The 17,590-nt window shown below is 42.2% G+C and overlaps 1 protein-coding gene across 1 annotated transcript in view; it reads right to left on the bottom strand.

Annotated features, from left to right (window-relative positions):
* Nucleotides 1–16,501, bottom strand: part of TMEM200A (transmembrane protein 200A) — a 64,268-nt gene extending 47,767 nt beyond the window's left edge. The window contains exon 1 of the mRNA XM_090280650.1: nt 16,352–16,501. The gene's annotated coding sequence lies outside the window, so the exon portion shown is untranslated. The remainder of the gene's footprint in view (nt 1–16,351) is intronic.
* Nucleotides 16,502–17,590: the final 1,089 nt, after the last annotated feature.

The raw sequence follows: 17,590 nt of genomic DNA, 5'->3' as shown, positions 1-17,590 counted from the left end.
TTAAGATCCTGGCTTGATAAGAACAACATCTCAATCAAGGTGACACTATTGTACCCAATGCTATAGGCGCCTAATGAACCCTCCAGAGCTGCTGCCCTAATTCAATTTAATTCAACAATTCAATAACCACTGATGGGAGTCATGAACACAATAGAACGCCACACCTGACCGCAAGGAGTTCACACAATTCATCAGGTGAGAGCATTTGCTTCTGGTCTGGAGTCACCAGAAGGGCAGAGCAGGGGCCTTGAGGAGCCTGGCCACAGAAGAATGACTCAACAGAAGAAACATAGTAATAGAAACTTGGCTGACTTACTAGCAGAAAGGTTCCTGCTTAGTGCAGCTGCCTTGCCCCTTCCCCAAGAAGATGGAGAGAAAATTTCCCTGCAGAGTGGAGCGGGGTTACTTCTTGGAGGGCTGCAGCCTCTCTCCAGAACCCTGTCCACTGGTGTCCAGAAGGCAATGGCTCAAGGCCCATGATAGAGCTGGAGCAGGCTCTGTCCTTGTAACACTGCCAGTGGTGACACTGCTAATGGAATGCATCAACAGAAAACCCTCCTTCCAACCTCCATTCAACTCTTTCGTTGTTCCGAGGGAGATGTTAGGTCCACCTTTACTACCTATACCCCTGGTGTCAGACTGAGGCAGAAGCTAGATGAACCACTCTCCATACATCAGGCTTAACTGCTGGCACCTCGTGCTGGAAAGTTCTGGAAGACACAGCCAACTCTCCCAGGAGAGGCAGGAGAACACTAGACAGCAGAAGCGCAATGGAGGTGGACCTAGAAAAATGAAAAGTGCTTCCCCTAGCAAGGATTTCAGCTTAAATAACAGGCAGAGATAACAGCTGTTTCACACAGAGCCCTGACGCAAAGTGCAACCCAGTGGGAGTGAATGAAAGAAGGGAGTGGAGAGAGTGAACACACTGGGTAGCCTCCACAGGATGCCACACATTGTGCCAGACCCTTCACTTTTACCTGACCTTCCATAATCTTCAACAACCCTTCTAAGGAGGCCATGTTGTCCCATGCTAAGGATGAGTGAGCCGAGCAAGGCTAGGTAATGTGACCAAGGTCACATGGCTCTTAGGTGGCAAAGCTCAAATTCCCCAGTGATTTTCAAATTATCCCTGGTAATGGGACTCTTTGTCAAATGAAATCTCACTTAAATCATAAATAGCCCAGAGAATCAAAAGTGGACTGTATATGTGTTAAAATATCTTTGAAGAAGAGCCACTTCAGCTAGACAGCCATATGGCAGCCGGTTCTGGTGCGTGTGGTGCTAACTCCCAAACGGCTGAAAGTCCAGGAGACTTCTTATTTTATACTTTTCAGTCATAACTAAAGAAAGTACTATGGACATAATAAGCATTATTAAGTGCTCTGATAACTACTTTTGACGAATGAAATGATCTCTGAATCTTAATGATTTAATATAATAAAAACTATAAAAAATTAAAAGGCTATACCATAGGATTAGAGAAAATGGGAAGTAAATGTAGCCAATCACCTCTAATTTGCAATACTTCACATAAGGATGATGGTCTATTTTTGCAATTAGTTTCATGTACTACCAGCAACTCACCAGTGTGTCTCTCTCTGTAGGAAATAAAAACAAAGTCTTGATTCTCCCTCAGGGTCCACCATCACATACAACCTTCAAGAACAGGTGTTTTTTCTCTTCGATTGTAATGAGCTAAATGCTTTTTATAATAAGAGTCACAGTAATCCTCTGAGTCTTCTGATAGCTGTTCAAGCACTTCCTTTTTAAATTATATACTTTCCTTGTAGTGTCCAGGAAGAGAAAATAGCTTAAAACTCTATTCATGGTTTTAAAAACATCCATCACAAAGATGATATATGACTTAGTAATGCTTTAAAATAAGTTTATGAGACAAATAATTCCTGAGGATGCAGTGTACAGCACAGTGACTATAGTTAATGATACCATATCGTATATTTGAGATTGATAAGAGAGTACATCTTAAGAGATTTCATTACAAAAACAAATAAATAAATATGTGTGGTGATGGATGTTAATTATATTTATCGTGGTAATCATTTTGCAATATATATATATATATCAAATCATCATGCTGTATACCTGAAACACCTGAAACTAATATAATGTTATATATCAGTTGTCTCAATTTTTAAAAAAGTATACTCAAATGCTTTAAATTTATAAAGATCTACCAAATTGGAAGGCAGCAATAGAATTGATAGTAAGAACAGATTAGTAATCAGCCTGATGACACTGACCTTTAGATGTGCCATTCTATCATTATTTTTTTGTGAAGGTATGACTCAGGCATCTATTCTGTCCTTAGGCAGTATCAAAAACTATGGCATGAAATTAAAAAAAAATTTTTTTTTCAGTAGTGTCTCATTTCACCCCAAAATTTAAAGGCTATATTGCATCAGGGTCTCACTGGTAGATTAATTGGAGAAAGACATGGAACCAAGATCTTCAGAAAGGGCTCATTGAGGAGCACATGCCAAGCTTTACTGCTAATGCCATGGACACCTTTCACACCCCTGGCTCTTCTCCCACCTCCAGGGCTGCTCCGTCTCTACATGCTGTTCTAACCACCCATAAACGAGGAAATCCCCGAAGTATGCTCCTAGGTCACCTTCTTTGCTCAGTCTCTATCCTCTCCCCAGCTTTATAACCAACCACATGCTATTGACTCTCAGTTTATGTCTCCATTCCAAATTTCTCAGCTGAGCTCCAGACCCATCTGTCCAAATGTCTACTTGCTCTTTCCCTTGGGATGTCTCATAGGCATCTCTAATGTAATGTGTCCAAAACTGAACTCATAAACAAAACTTAGGTAAAGTCTTCCACCAACCTCTTGCTCAAGCTAAAATCTTGGCATGTCCTGGACCCCAATTTCCCTGCGCTATCAGTTACCAATACTGCTGATGCTGCTTTACAAACCTCTTCACTCTCTCTCTTCTATCTTCAGTGTCGCCACCCAAGCTAAAGAAAGCCCTGCTTTCTCTTCCTTCACGCATTCTTGCCTCCTCCAACTCCTTCACCATGAAACTGCCGGACTGGTGTGTAAATGGAGACCAGTTTACGTCCTTCCTGTTTTTTTGAAAGCCTGCACTTTGGGTCAAGTACGAAACCCTTCCCAAACACTATATGGTGGGCCCCAGCCCAGCTTACAACCTTTCCTCCTACCCTCTCTCCCCCGCACACTGTGATCCAATAACAGGGCTTTCTTTCTGTTCCTCAAAAAACCAAACTCCATCCTTCCTTCCTCAACCTGCCTGCATGGATTTTTCTCTCTGGCATGCATCTTCTCCAGACAAGCTCCTCTGGTTTCTGGTCTCAACTCACGTTTCCTGGGGAAGCAGTCACTAACCTTATGACTCACAACCCTCTCTCTTAGCAACCCGTATGTCTTTGCGGCACTAATGACACTCATTACTCATGATGTAACTGTTTTTGCCCCCTCTACCAGAGTATAAGCTCCCTCTCCAACCCATTCACAGCTTTTCCCCCAGCATCACACACCTCCAGTGCCTACATCATAGTAAGTGCTCCATCAGTATCTCTTGACCAAAAGAGTGCTAATATTTAAGGAGGTTTTCTGGAAATGCTCCAAGTTGTTGACCCTGGCAGCCCTGGTTCTTCTTAATAGGTAGCTAATTTCAGTCCAAATTTCCCAGGTTTTCTTTTCCTTAGCAGATGCGCGTCAGCTCAATTATTTAAGGACCAAGATCAGGAGATGAAAAGCCCGATTTGAATTCCTCTATCTACACCTAGTATTCAGGAAATGGACTTCAGAAAAAATGAACTGCCTCTCCAGGCCTCATATTTCTTACTGTTGTATGAAAAAGTCTCCTTTTGGCTCTCATATTCTCAATCTGTGAATGCATACAGTTTCAAAATCACAACAAAAATTTGTTCACACCCAAAGTAAAACAACTCCCATTGGCTTTGGAATTCAATGGACTATACTTGCTTCAAGGTCTTTATCAATGTCACTTTATTTGATTTCATGGCTTCCGAGGACCTTGAATTAGAGTTCAGGCCCATCAAGCAGGTGATGAATGCAGACACACAGGCCTCCACTCACTGCCTGTCTCCTTCTGAGACTAGTAATGACCTTGAGGACAGGGCCCAGCAAAGCTCTCACTGCAGGTTATGATCCCAGCAGATGCTTCCCATGCTCCTCAGAATAAAGTCCCAAGTTCTTTATGAGCTCCTGGTTTATTTTTGTCACATTGGCCCTTTGCTATTCAAACATTCCAAGTCAACTCCTACCTCACCTGCTGCCTCCCCTAGGCCTCTGCACTTACCATTCCTACTGCTCAGTACTCTCTTCCCCAGACATTCTAATGATTCCTTCCCTCCCTTCATTCGGGTCTCAGTTCAATGTCAGTCCTTATTGGAGGGGTTATTGTGACTATGCCTCACTAGTTCCCATCCCAGTTGCTCTCTGCCCCTGATCCTTGCTTCATTTTTCTTATTATTGTTTGCCACAACAAATTAATATGTGTATTATCTGTCTCCTCCAGCTGGAACATAGAGATCATAAGGAGAGAAACTTTGTTTTGTTTTCTGTTATACGCATATATGCAGTGCCTAAAATAGTACATAGTAGTTACTCAGAAAATGTTTGTTGAATGAATAAAGAAATGAATGAATGAGTAATGCTCTACAAGCAATCAAAAAGGAAGCAGGATCGAGAATCTTCCCTTCTAAAGCTGCAGGAGTACATGAAGGCCAGGGAGAAGGGGAAAAGTGGTGTCAATGAAAACTGGGAGAAGGAGCTTAGGTCCCTGAACCACAAGGCAGGGAGCCAAGAGATAGCCCCCCACCCCCAACTCCTTCCAGGAGACTGAAGAAAGGAGGGGTGGGTTTATGGCATGGCAGGTGGGGTTGAGTGCCCCAGGACCTGCCAAATGAACAATGATCCTTTGGTAGTTGGGGCAGGAGAACAGGGAATTCCCTGTGCAACATCTGTAGAACTGAGAATCAGGATGCAGGTGGCCTTGTTACCTGGAGAGAGATGGCATGTGCTGTCTTTTTCATCTTCGTCTTCCTTTTGTAATATCTCTTAGGAATCACTTAACCAAATTCTGAATGTAAAGCTCCTGTGAATTAATCCACGATTTCATTCACTACCATCTCCTTTCTCTAAACTCAGACTGGGTAGACTTATATATTATCTTATTTCAAAACTCTCAGCCTCGCTCTAACCATGCAGATGTTGGCAGAAGATTTCTGAATAGAGGTTAGTTCAAGGATTGGGAAACTCACAAAATAAGTAAGGAATTTCCACATGTGCCAAGTAAGATGTGATAAGACTAACTTATGGTAACAAAATCTTTATCTAACGTGGATTTTCCAGAGAGTTTGCCCTATATTGAGGGAGTGGGGGTAGGGGAATATGTAAAGATAATTATAGCTGTGCATTTTAATTTTCAACATTTCAATTTTAACACTTGGAATATAATTTTAAAATACTATTAATATTCAGAGTACAATTAACATTTTATCTAAATTTTTTCCAAAGAAATTATCTGGTCTTTTCATAAAAATACTGTCTTAAATGTGATTTTATATGCTTCAGTGATTTTTTCCCTGACGTTATAGAGGATTCAATATAATTAATTCAACAAACACTTACTGAATGCATACAATATACAATTTAAAAATATAAGCTTCACATGACAAAAACTTTGCAGTGGACTAACCTGTTTACATTCTACTGAGAGGATAATATTTATATTACTGTTTAATATTTTTATTTATATTAAAAACCCTTTAAAATAGACATGCTGTATATGGAATGACTCCAGCCACACATGACATATGTCACATTTTTAGCATAACTACACAGGGAGTTATGGATGTTAATATTGCTTTTGCTTCCAATCCCAATACCATCATCACAGTGAATAATGTATGACTTTGCATTCTTAACCTCAACTCCTCTTTTAAATAAGTGACCTCACCCATCATGCTCCAAAAGAAAAGCCTTCTAATGGTTTCCCACTATACTGAGAATTAAGCCTACTCCCCTTCCCACCCAAATATGCAAGGCTGGCTCCTTATTATTTTAAAGGTCTCAGTTCAAATGCCTGGAACACAGAGAGGTCTTAGCCAAGCAGCTGACTGGAGGAGCCCAGGCAGCCTATTACATCAGATTCTTGCACTTCCCTCACGGCCCTTCCACCACTGACACTGACTTGCTCATTTACTGTCTGTCTCCCCTGACTAGAATGTACGGTCCGCCACAACCTTGGTTTGCTTCCCTACCCTACTTCCAGCTGCCAGCACAGTTATTAATTAGTGACCTTCCCACAGAGCTTGAGTTTCCTATTTTATGCATGTTATGAGAACTTTTACGCATGTTATCAGAAAGCAAATAATAGATGGATAGGTCACGCTTCTCTACATGGTTTTCTATATTATCAATATGTAAGACATGCCTCACATTTAACAAAACAGCTAACTAGTATCATTTAATAGTAACTGCTGAGAGACCCTCACTAAATAATGATTTGATGAATAAATGAATGAAAATAATTTTGTGCAAAATAATAGACTGAGATCCGCAAAAGAAAATGGAGTTATAATGGCATAATATTCTCCTTCAACTTTTCAAAGGAAACCAAAATTATTTCTATTTTAGTTGTGAATTATTTTTGTAGAAAAATAGCAGTTGTGGAAAATTAAAACTGGCAATCAAAATCCACCTCAAACTGACTGTTACGGTAAGTTTAATAGTTCCCTTGTAGTCTCAAGCAATGTTTTTAGACAGTAAGAAAACCTGTCCATGGTTTAAATGAAAGCCAAATCCTCCTGTTTGTGGAGTGATTCAAAGTCCATCACTACGAAAACTAGATATTATAATGTAGCAGTTTTTCTTTCTTCCTTTTGTAATTTCTTTTTTATTGTTGTTCTATTACAGTTGTCCCAATTTCTCCCCCCACTGCTCTCCACTGTTCTGCCCCCACCTCCCTTGGAAAAGGAAGTACAATCAGAAGGTTCGAAGTTCAAGATTATCTGCATGTTCTGAGGGAACTGGTGACTAACAGGAGAGAGGTCCTCTGTGGGGGTGGAGGGGAGTGGGAAATCTCAACTGTTCCTACATCTTACATTAGAGCACATCTTACCTCCTGTTCTACCTACTAGCACAACCTGGTCCTGGATGACCTGCTGGGAATATAATCAGGAGTAAAACAGACACGGGCCTAACCTTCCACAGGTCACGGCTCCTTCTGATAGCATAGGGACTGCTGCACAACAGTTACAACTTTCCATGGCTTCAAGAAGCTGACAGCCAAGCTACAGGCATGAGGCTGGCAGAGGGTTGGCTCCACAAAGTGGGGCTCTTGTCCTCTGTTATATATTTTTTCATGTTTAACAACTTTTATTTCAAATGTGAAAGATTAATACAAGCCACTTGCAGGTTCTCAGAACTATGGGCTGCAGACTGCCCTCCCAGGACTTGCATATTACAATTCATTCTAATCCTGTCTCCATCATGGGCCCCCATCTGCATATTCAGGAACACGTGTAAATGCATATTTTTAAAATATTCATCACAATCTTTTACCAGCATACATTCTAAAAGAGTTTTTGGTAACAAAGAAACAAAATCAGTCAGGAGGATAAACTGTTACATGTTTTGAACTGATATATATATTTTTTTAAATCCTCACCTGAGGACATGTTTATTGATTTTTAGAGAGCCTGATTGTGAATCGAACCCACAACTTTTTGGTGTACAGGACGACACTCCAACCAACCAAGCCACCCAGCCAGGGAGTGGTAGCTTTTTTTAATTTAATAACCCCACAGTGAGGGGTTATTTCTGTGTACTGTTAATCACCAGTTCCCTTATTCTACCAACCAGTTTTGCATTAAGCATCAAGCATCTTAAGACATTCATTACCTTTGACCCAGGAATTACCTTTCCATGGATCTTGTTTCAAGAAGTAATCTGAAATTTGAACAAAGATTTCATCAAAGTACCATTTATAATAACAGATATTTGGAAACAGCCTAAAGGTCCAATTTTAAAGGAATGGTTAATAAATTATGGTGTATCCATACAATTAAATATTATACAAACATTAATAAAACTTGCTTAGAAGTTGGAAAATATTTAGGACATGAAGTTAAGCAAACAGAATAGGTTTTAATATGTTATTGACTATGGAAAAATACATTAAAAATAAAGGGGATGAAAATGCCAAAATGTTAGGGGTGCCTTTGGGTCAGGTGTTATAGGCAAATGTTATCCTTGATTTTTTATACTTAATATATTTTCCAAAGTTTTTACTGGGAGCATGTATTGTTTTTCATGATTAAAAATAATAACATGTCTTCAGAAATGCTAACTCTAGTATATTACAAATACTTGCACGTGTATGTTCACTGAGTGAGAATTTGTGCCTCTTCTATGCCAAAATCAGTACTGAAGTTTTTTTTTTTTTTTAATTCGCCCTGCATTTCAGCCCAAAGATGCTGATTCACAAAAAGGAACAGCAGCTGCCAACCTATCAGCACCTTTGTGATTAGCTCACTATTTGCAGAAGAACCTGCTCCTGCTCAGCATTACTTTTATTCCAAGAGACTCTAACATTCTTTACCTATTCTGTTATCTCTACCAGCTTTATTTCAATGTGTTGTGATCACTGGTTTATATCTGGCCATTTCATTAGATTGTGAGATTCTTTTTTTAAAAAATAATTTATTTATTTGTTTGTTTATTTATTTATTTTTAGAGAGAGGGGAAAGGAGAAAGAGAGGGAGAGAAACATCACTGTGTGGTTGCCTGTCACTCACGCCCCCAACTGGGGACCTGACGTGCAACCTAGTCATGTGCCCTGACTGGGAATTGAACCAGCGACATTTGGTTTGCAGGCAGATTGTGAGATTTTTGAGATTGCTGTCACCCTGATATCCCCAGAATCTAACACAGTACCTGGTAAACAGTGGCCATGTAAAAATTGTTAAATAAATTATTAGAATAGAAGGAAAAAGAATCACCTCACTAACCCCCAGAGAAACATTACTAACAAGATCCTATTGTAATGGAATTCTTGGTTGGTGCATGGAATAAGATACACTCTAGTGTACCATTTCCAGTTTATGAAAGAGCAGAGTAGCTCCTGACACGTGGGAGCTCGCCTGGCACTCACAGCTACGTCCTGATGTTCTCTTGTTAGATAGAAACGACACCACAGAACACCCACACCAGACAAGCACACTTTGCAACCACCATGGATCAGGACAGAAGCAAGACCACTATGTACTCATATTTGAACAAAAACACGAACATTGTCCAACCCCCAAAATGACCAATATCCCTCTAATCTGGCTAATGAGAGGCTGCTGCTTCTTTGCTGATTATAGCGTTAGTTTCTCTAGTCTTGACTCCTTCTAGGTAAGATTTAGTAAGATACAAAATTATAGTATTATCCTTGCTCCAATCCAGAGCAAAGCCCTGCTTCTTTAAACTCTCTCCCAAAGCACTTAACAAAAGCCCAAATCCCGTAATAACTAATTTCTAACACCCTCTTACTGACATGCCCCATTTTTCTCTATGGAATACATTTTCACTCACCACAATGAGTAGCAAACCCTGTTTGACTACATGTAATTTCCTGGTAGTCTCTGGGTGGAGGACATTGATAAATATTTTGTTTGCTTGCTTTTTTTTTCCAATTTATTTTTATTGCATTTTTTTCATTACCATTTATCCCCCTTATACCTTCCCTTTCCAGTCCCCACCACCACCACCCCCCTATCATCACACTGTTGTCAAATTCTTAGTCTTTCCTGGAATGCCCTCCTTTTTTCTCTCTGTCCATACATATTCAACAGAACTCACCTCCTCCTCCTGGAAACCTTCCAGGTTTCAGAGGGTTCCACTTCTTTTAGCCTCCATAACACTTATATTCAGCTGCTACTATTACATTTGTATTTCATAATGCTTGAAAGCACTGTAATCTCAAGTACTCTCTAAAGGATCCTTCCAACTCTAAAAATCATATTATCCCATTGCGTTGTTTTAAAAGTTTCATGCATGGTTGTTTACCTCCCCAAATAGGCTATGCGTTCTAACAAATATTTCTCAAATATGATTTTTCACATATCTTCTCATTCCCCTTCCTCTTATCACATATACACACAGTCCACTGCACATAGTGAAGACCTACATCCAGTCATACGTCTAAGCAGATAGAAATTTGACCTTGCATTTGTTGGGGAGTTATATGATGTTCCATTAGTAAATACCATTATAACACATTCAGTATGTGTTAGTGCTTCTCTCTCTCTCTCTCTCTCTCTCTCTCTCTCTGTCTCTTAATTATTATATGTACCTGTACATACAAAGGTAAATCCAGGCCATGGAAGCTGGCAGAGGTCCCTACTCTTCCACTGAAATCAGCGACTAAAATTAAGTCTTCCAAACATCTGACTTGCTGACGTATATAGCCTGCATAATGATAAAGATCCTCTACTGGAGGAAAAAAGCCTACTAGATTATTAGGTTTTGCGCCAAAGTCAGATGTAATTCTGCGGGACAATTGTCTTCAGATGACCTTCTTTCATCTCATATCATATTCAGACGTCTACAAGTTAACTCACAGTCTCCCTTCACAAACATAGGCCTCTGCTGACTTCCCCATTTCTGTGGCCCAGATTTGAAACTCGGTTTGCTCTGTCAGGACCAGGATGACTCTCTGAAGACTCAAGAAGAGGTCTAGATTCAGAAAGATCTGGGTATCCATGACTACTCCTTAATCTTCTGGTCTAGCTCCAGAAGCTTAAGCAAGAAACTTAACCTCTCTAAGCTTCCATTTTTTGGCTTAAAAAAAAAAAAAAAAAAGCCCTAACATTTCCGGTCTTAAGACTCTCATGAAGATTTGGTGAGATTATGGATTATGTATCTAAGGTGCATGGCAGACATTCTACAAATGCTAGCTATTTTTTCCTTAACAGTGACTGGCTACTAATAGAACCCAGTCTCCCCATGAGGAGTCAGTTGTCCATTCCATATTCTTAGTGACTTATACTAGGACGAGTATTTGAAGCCAGAGCAGATGGTAGAGGTCTTGTTCTCAGGTCGACAGCGAAGCCCTTGTTGTTCTACTGAACTGCCCACCTGTTCCTGAAACCAATCCCACCCACTTTCCTTGCTACATCCCAAACCCCAAACCAAGAATCTAGTTTTACCTGGCATTCCCATGCAGTTTGTCTCTGATCATGGCTGCTCTGCACCCTCACCCCGATAACCGCTATTCCATCCTGTCTGTCTGACCTGAACTTCTGGCATTCTGGTTGCCTATTAGAAGGCACCATGTCCTACCTGTCCCTTAATTTGGCCTGTTATCCTGGATTCTGACCTTGGGCTTGAGAGGTAATGCTGCACAGTGTCTTAAAGCACAGGTTTTTGTTTCTGACTGCCATGGTTTGACTCTCAATTGTACCATTTAATGACCACGTAACCTTGAGAAAGTTAGTTACCTCTCTAATTTTCAGTTTTTTCATCTTAGAGGATTATTACGAGATTTAATATAATGAACTGACAACATGTAACATGGGACCTAGCAATTAGGTAGGTCAATAAATGTCAATGCTACACATACAAAGGTTTTGTCCCTGGGACTCTTGGTGACCACATGCCTACTTTCTACACAATCTGGTTGCCAGGAACCTATCCACAAGACACAGCCATTTCACCTACTGGTCCAGCCTATCTACTTGGTTTAGTCCCTCTTGATCCATTTCATCACAGAAATGCTTCTGTTAACACAGATGCTCCTTCATCCTGACATACAATCTCACCAGACTTTCATAATGTCATTCACATATGCCAGTGGTCTAATTTGGGCCCCATTACCTTATGCTCCTAAGTGATAACCCTATTCTGAGTCTGCTGCCTCCCCTCTGCTCATCTCCCACAAACCCAATGAATTTATATAAACAATGGTTCTGTGTTCATCACTTCACTTCCCTGTTCAAACTTTCACTGATGTATAATGCCCAAATTAGGAGTCTCCGAACTCATGACCTCTAGATGACCAAGGCTTCTGGAAATGAAATTCCTAGGCTGGAAATAAGGCACAGGGCATTTGTTAAAAGTGCACAGATATTGATAAGTGGTGAGCTCCTCATACAATAATATTCTGTAAAACACAGTCCTGTTGGCAACATCTGGACATGAAGGGCATCATTTCATCACCTGGCTTTGCCTTGGCTGGGAAGAGGGTCCCAATTCTGGAATTTGCATGGCATCTGAATTGTCTCCCTGTGCAAACTTGATATCACAGTGTAAGCAACTGTCACAAAAAAGGAGGGGACAATTCTCTTTAATAGCAGCAGACAAGTTGTTTTTGATAGGCAGCATCGTTAGCTTGGGAGGACCACACGTTTCTGTGACTGGGCAAAACTGTCCATCATCTGCCCCTAACAGCCTCCCCCACTCCACACCACCACTGGCATCACATACGCACAGTGGTGGCCACATAATCCAGCCTAAGACCATCATGGTACTCCTCTCTGCTGGACAAAGGGACTAATTCAATGACCATCAAAGCAGGGCCAATCCGAGCACTTCTAGGCGATTTCTAGAAATAAGACCTAGAAGTAACAAAACCTCTTATTCCTTATGGATCTAAAGCCCAGAGAAACAGGCTTGGAACTATTGATAATCATCTTTCTCGGCACATGGAAAGGGCCTCAGAATGAAATGCATTGAGAATGAGAGCTGAGAAGTAGGGAGAGAGAGAAAGAAGACTGACAAATTTGTGTGTCTCCAGTTATGACTGAAGCAAAGTCCCCCTTTGGACTTTCCAGTCATGTGAGCTGATAAATCTTCCTCTTTGCTTAGCCTCATTAAATATAGATTCCTCGAATGTATAACCAGATAAGACTGACCAACTCCCTTCCACAGGAACACAGGGTGCAGTGGTGGGGGAGGGGGCTTGTCCCACTTGGTACACCTAATGCTTTGAGCAGATGACAAGAACACTGCAGGAAGGAATATACAGTTCCACATCTTCTCACCTTGCTGTGCAATTCCTGTGACTTCTGTGTAATTTCACCTTTGGCAACAAAGTTCAAAGCACATCTTGCATCTGGAACATACCACATTAATTCACAGCACAATGGTCCAAGAATCCACACCTCTATATGAGAATTTCCTTTTACCAGTTGCACTGAAAGCCCCTGGAAGAGTCTTATCCATGACTCTGTAATAATGAAATCTCCAGAATGCTGGCTGGGGAAGGAGAGGGAGGTGAGCTGAGAGGAAGAACAGATAGGACTTATTGGATTAAACATCAATAACAATCAGAACTCAAGACCTCTCAGGTCTCTATCTTGTGATTGGAGACTCTTCTCTTCAGAATGTAACCTAAATTTTTACTCAGAAATTCAAACCTCCACTAAAATCTGACAACAACCTTATCCGGCTCTCCCATTTACACAAGGTTTTCAAAGCATGTCCTTTCTAGCTTCTCATGTCTACAAATCCTATAGAAAGGAACTGGAACTTGCTTGTACAAGTGAACTTAGCATTATTAGTCCTGGTTTCATCACCTTTCTGCTCTAATTAATTCTTGGGTTGTTATGAAAATCAATTGCCATTACTTGTGAAAATTCACCGAAAACCATCAAGTACTAAGTGGACATGGTATTTATTTTACTGTGTATTGTGAACACAGACAATCAATGATGGACCAGATGCCCCAGGTCTGACCTCCTTACCTCCTATTATCATATTACCCATTCCCTATGCCATTCCCTAACCCAAGTTCTACTAATGGCAACCTCCCCACACACTACATTCTGATTTCTCCCTCTCCTTAATTCCTCTAGGACTCATCATGCAGTATTTTAAAAAGAGGATCACAGTTTAAAGGCTTTGATCTGTCAATGAGGGCAGAGTCCCAGAAAAGCTAAGGAATGCATTCAGGGCCACTTCATCGATGGCTTGGTCAGGATGACAACTTGTTTTTTCCAATTCCCCATCCAATGCCTTTGGCAACCCCTCATGCTCAAGAACCACCCCAGGTCCTCAGTGATCCCAGGCACACTGTCCAGTCCCCTCTCCAGCAGCCTGTAAGCTCCCAAAGAGAAGGTACCTTGCCCTCCGGCAGTGAGCATGACACTACAAGTGTTCATCTGTGCTCTCTCAGTGCTTGGGGACATGTCACACCTTAGCAGACCAAACAGACCTTAGGCCCTGAAATGAATATACTGGATAAAACTGCAATTCATATATTTCATCTCTACACAAGTTTATCCTAATTGTGTCTTGTTTGATGAAGACTCCTTGTGCTGTCTCTTATTTAGGGAGAGTAACATTAAATGCAATTTATTTTTAAACTGCCTCTTCTTTTAAACTCTACATTCTATTTGGTAAGTAATATGCATTTCCATGAAGACTTTTTTCTTCTACTTATTTTGCTTCAGAAATATAAAAAGTGCCATCTGCTTTTAATCTTTGTTCTTATCTATTTTCCTAAGCTAAAGATGAATTTCTTTTCCTATAAGTGGAGAGTCACTGTGAGAATGAGAACATTTAAACAAACAGTTCAGATTTACTCCCCCTATAAATCTGAAGTTACCTTCCTTTGTCTGATGGTTGCTGTCAAAATTTTGAAAGTACACAAGTCCAAATATCATAATCTAACTCTTGGAGCACTCAAAATCTTCAGTAAAAATGTCTCTGAGTTAAAATCACAAGAACAACCACTCTTCTTCACAATGCTCTTTCCTACAGAAGCCGTTCTGATTACGGGTGTCTTTGGGATTCTACATGCATTTACCTAGACCTGACACAAAAGCAACAGGTAAAACCTTCCTGTGCCAACTGCCTGGAAATTGCACACAGAGACATCCCACACAACGACTATCTTGCACAGAGCTTCCCTAGCCTAGGATACAAAACTATATATAACCAGGATTACAAATTATAGCTAAATCATCTCACAGTTATGGGCTATTTAGGATTTCCTTAGAGAAAATCATTCCTAACACCTCAGAATATATTTTTAAGAGGAAAAAAAAAAAAAACCCATAACATTAAATTGCTAAAGCATTTACTATAGTTTCCACTTAGTGGAAATATTTTGTTTAGAAGGACACTTTCTCTTTACTTAAGCTGTTTGAAAAGCATGAAACTACAAGCCGATGCTTCAGAACGGGTAAACAGTAGCAGAAAAATAAAGTAAGGTTTAAGAAGTTTCAAAATTTAGACTACTTTCACAAAATGTTAATATATTCTAGTATCAGTAGCCAAATAATAAATAGAAGTTCATTTTATATAATAAGTATTACCATAATGCAAGGCATGAGAAACCACCAAAGCAAAGAGCTTTTATAGGAGTTGGTAATGTTTCTGTATAAAGCACTACAAAACGTGTACCTCAGAACTTGGTTTGACTGCAAAACCGAAAGAGGTTAATATTCTTAATGACAAATAAGAACAGTTGTTGACTCTTGAAATGTTTTCAATACATACAATTGTCCACAACTACTTTTGAGGGTCTTCAGAAGAAAAAACAAAGTAGGGGAGAGACACTAGTTCAATATGCTTATTTCTTACGTACACCAGACTGAGGTGTACCAGGATTGACTACAATTAGTAAATTACATAGACATGAAGCATATGACTTTCTGATATTACCAATGCCTGGTACTGAACAATGAATTTTTTTATTACACACACACACACACACACACACACACAAACAATTTTCAATGTAAATCTAAGGGCAGAAAATACACAGTAGAGAGCTTACAACCACACAATATGAAACGCTGGCTTGAACAATTAATTATAGCAAAAGAATGATTAATGAAGCAAATTTGCAAACCTTCAGTCCTTTCTCTTAAGGACAGACTATGTAGGGAAAAGAATAATGCTGAATTTGGCAAATAATTGCTTTGTCTCTCCATTTTGCCTATGTATATACTACCACATACAGATAATGCTTTAGCAACCCCTGAGCACACTCTACTCCTGCCAAGCACTACTATAAATTAACGCTGTGAACATTTTTACAGAGAATGCTGACTCTCTGGAACGGAAACAAAGGAGGGTGTAGCTTGGAGAAACCCAGCCAGGCGCGCCAGGGCTCCGGGATCTCGGAGACCGCTCCACACGCCTTGTCTTGCGCTCCAGGGACTGGGGAGTCCGGAGCTGATGGTGGACTTGGTTTATTTCCCAAACTTCAGGAGACAGTGTTTACCCTAACTCTGGAGGCTGAAGCAGGGGCAAGGGGGCGGTGGAGAAGCGCCTCGTTTCGGCTGCATTGGTTGCCCACCCACCTCCTCACACCGATAGCACCCTTTCCTTCCCCCTCACCTTCCTGAGGTCGGGGACTTGGGAGGTAGAGTCGCCTCTCCGAGCTCTCACTCCAGGAGCTGCTGGGACGTCTGGTGCCTCCTGAGACGAGCAAAGGAGGCGACGCTGGGGTCGGGGGCGTCAGCAGGAATCTCCGTAGCCGCGGGCAGCCGCCGTCAGGCGAGGGGGCGGGTGGCTAGGGGTGCGGGACCGCGGGCAGGGGGACGTTGCTACTTCCGCACCGGCGAGGCGGCGTTGGTCACTGAGGGGAGGGCACCCCGCTGCCTGTGATCCCCAGGAGTCGCGGGGCCACTGGCCGCAGTCATGGGGAGCTAAGAATCCGAGCACTCCTGCCCTCTATGGTCACCAGGCGGGGCGCGCTGGGCCGGGGACAGGGACTCGCAGCTCAGGCGTCGCCTTCGCCAAGAAAGACAAAAGGGACCCGAGGATGGGGAAGGGAAAAGTTTTCTGCTCGGTTCCAGATGGATCCCAACGAAACCTCACTCCCTAAGTACCTACAAGGCGGGGGCGGGGGCGGGGGCCCGGGTGTGGGTGTGGGTTGGAGGCGGGCCTCCCTGAGCGTAACCACAAGGCTGCCGCCTGGGTGTGAGCCAATCTCACCGCCGCCCACGACCCGTGGGAACTCCCCAAGCCCTACCGCCTCCACTCTGGCGGCCCGCCTCCCGGTGGAAGGCGCAGACAAGATCTGCTCCTCCCCCCTCCGGGACCCCCGCCCCCAGACCCGCGCCCCAGCCACAAAGTTGCACTTGCAGACCCAGGATCACCCAGACAGGACCTATGTTTGGAAATAAAGTACTCGCTTGCAGGAGTTCTCAGGGCTGGGAGGCCGGAGGACGGAAAGGGACACACCCACCGTGGAACCCCGGGTCGCTGAGCCGGAGATCCGGACCCCGCCCGTCCCCAGAGCAGTAGCGGAGTCCCGGCCGAATCCGGTTTTCCTGGAGCTGGTGCTTCGGCTCCACACCCCTCGGAGTCTTTCTCATCAGATGCCGCTGGGTGGGCCGGGGTCCCCCTGGCGGGCTGCGCGGGCGCTGTGCGAGCTGAGCCAAAGCAGCTCCGAGCGACACCGCGAACGGCCGCTGTGTCTACGTTGCTCTGGAGCGCCCGACAGATCAACCGAGGGTCTGTCCTGAAAATGGACTTCGAGCGAGCGGTAGGGAAGAGGAGGATGGAGTGGATCGCTGAGAGCTACGATGAACAATGCTGAGGTTGCATTCCAAACCTCAAAGCCAAGGAGAG

Source organism: Furipterus horrens, unplaced genomic scaffold (assembly GCF_987537825.1).
Source record: "Furipterus horrens unplaced genomic scaffold, mFurHor1.1.pri manual_scaffold_6, whole genome shotgun sequence".
In the NCBI taxonomy this organism is placed as follows: domain Eukaryota; kingdom Metazoa; phylum Chordata; class Mammalia; order Chiroptera; family Furipteridae; genus Furipterus; species Furipterus horrens.
Note: the sequence above shows the minus strand (reverse complement) of the source record. Positions and strands in the feature narration are given on the sequence as shown.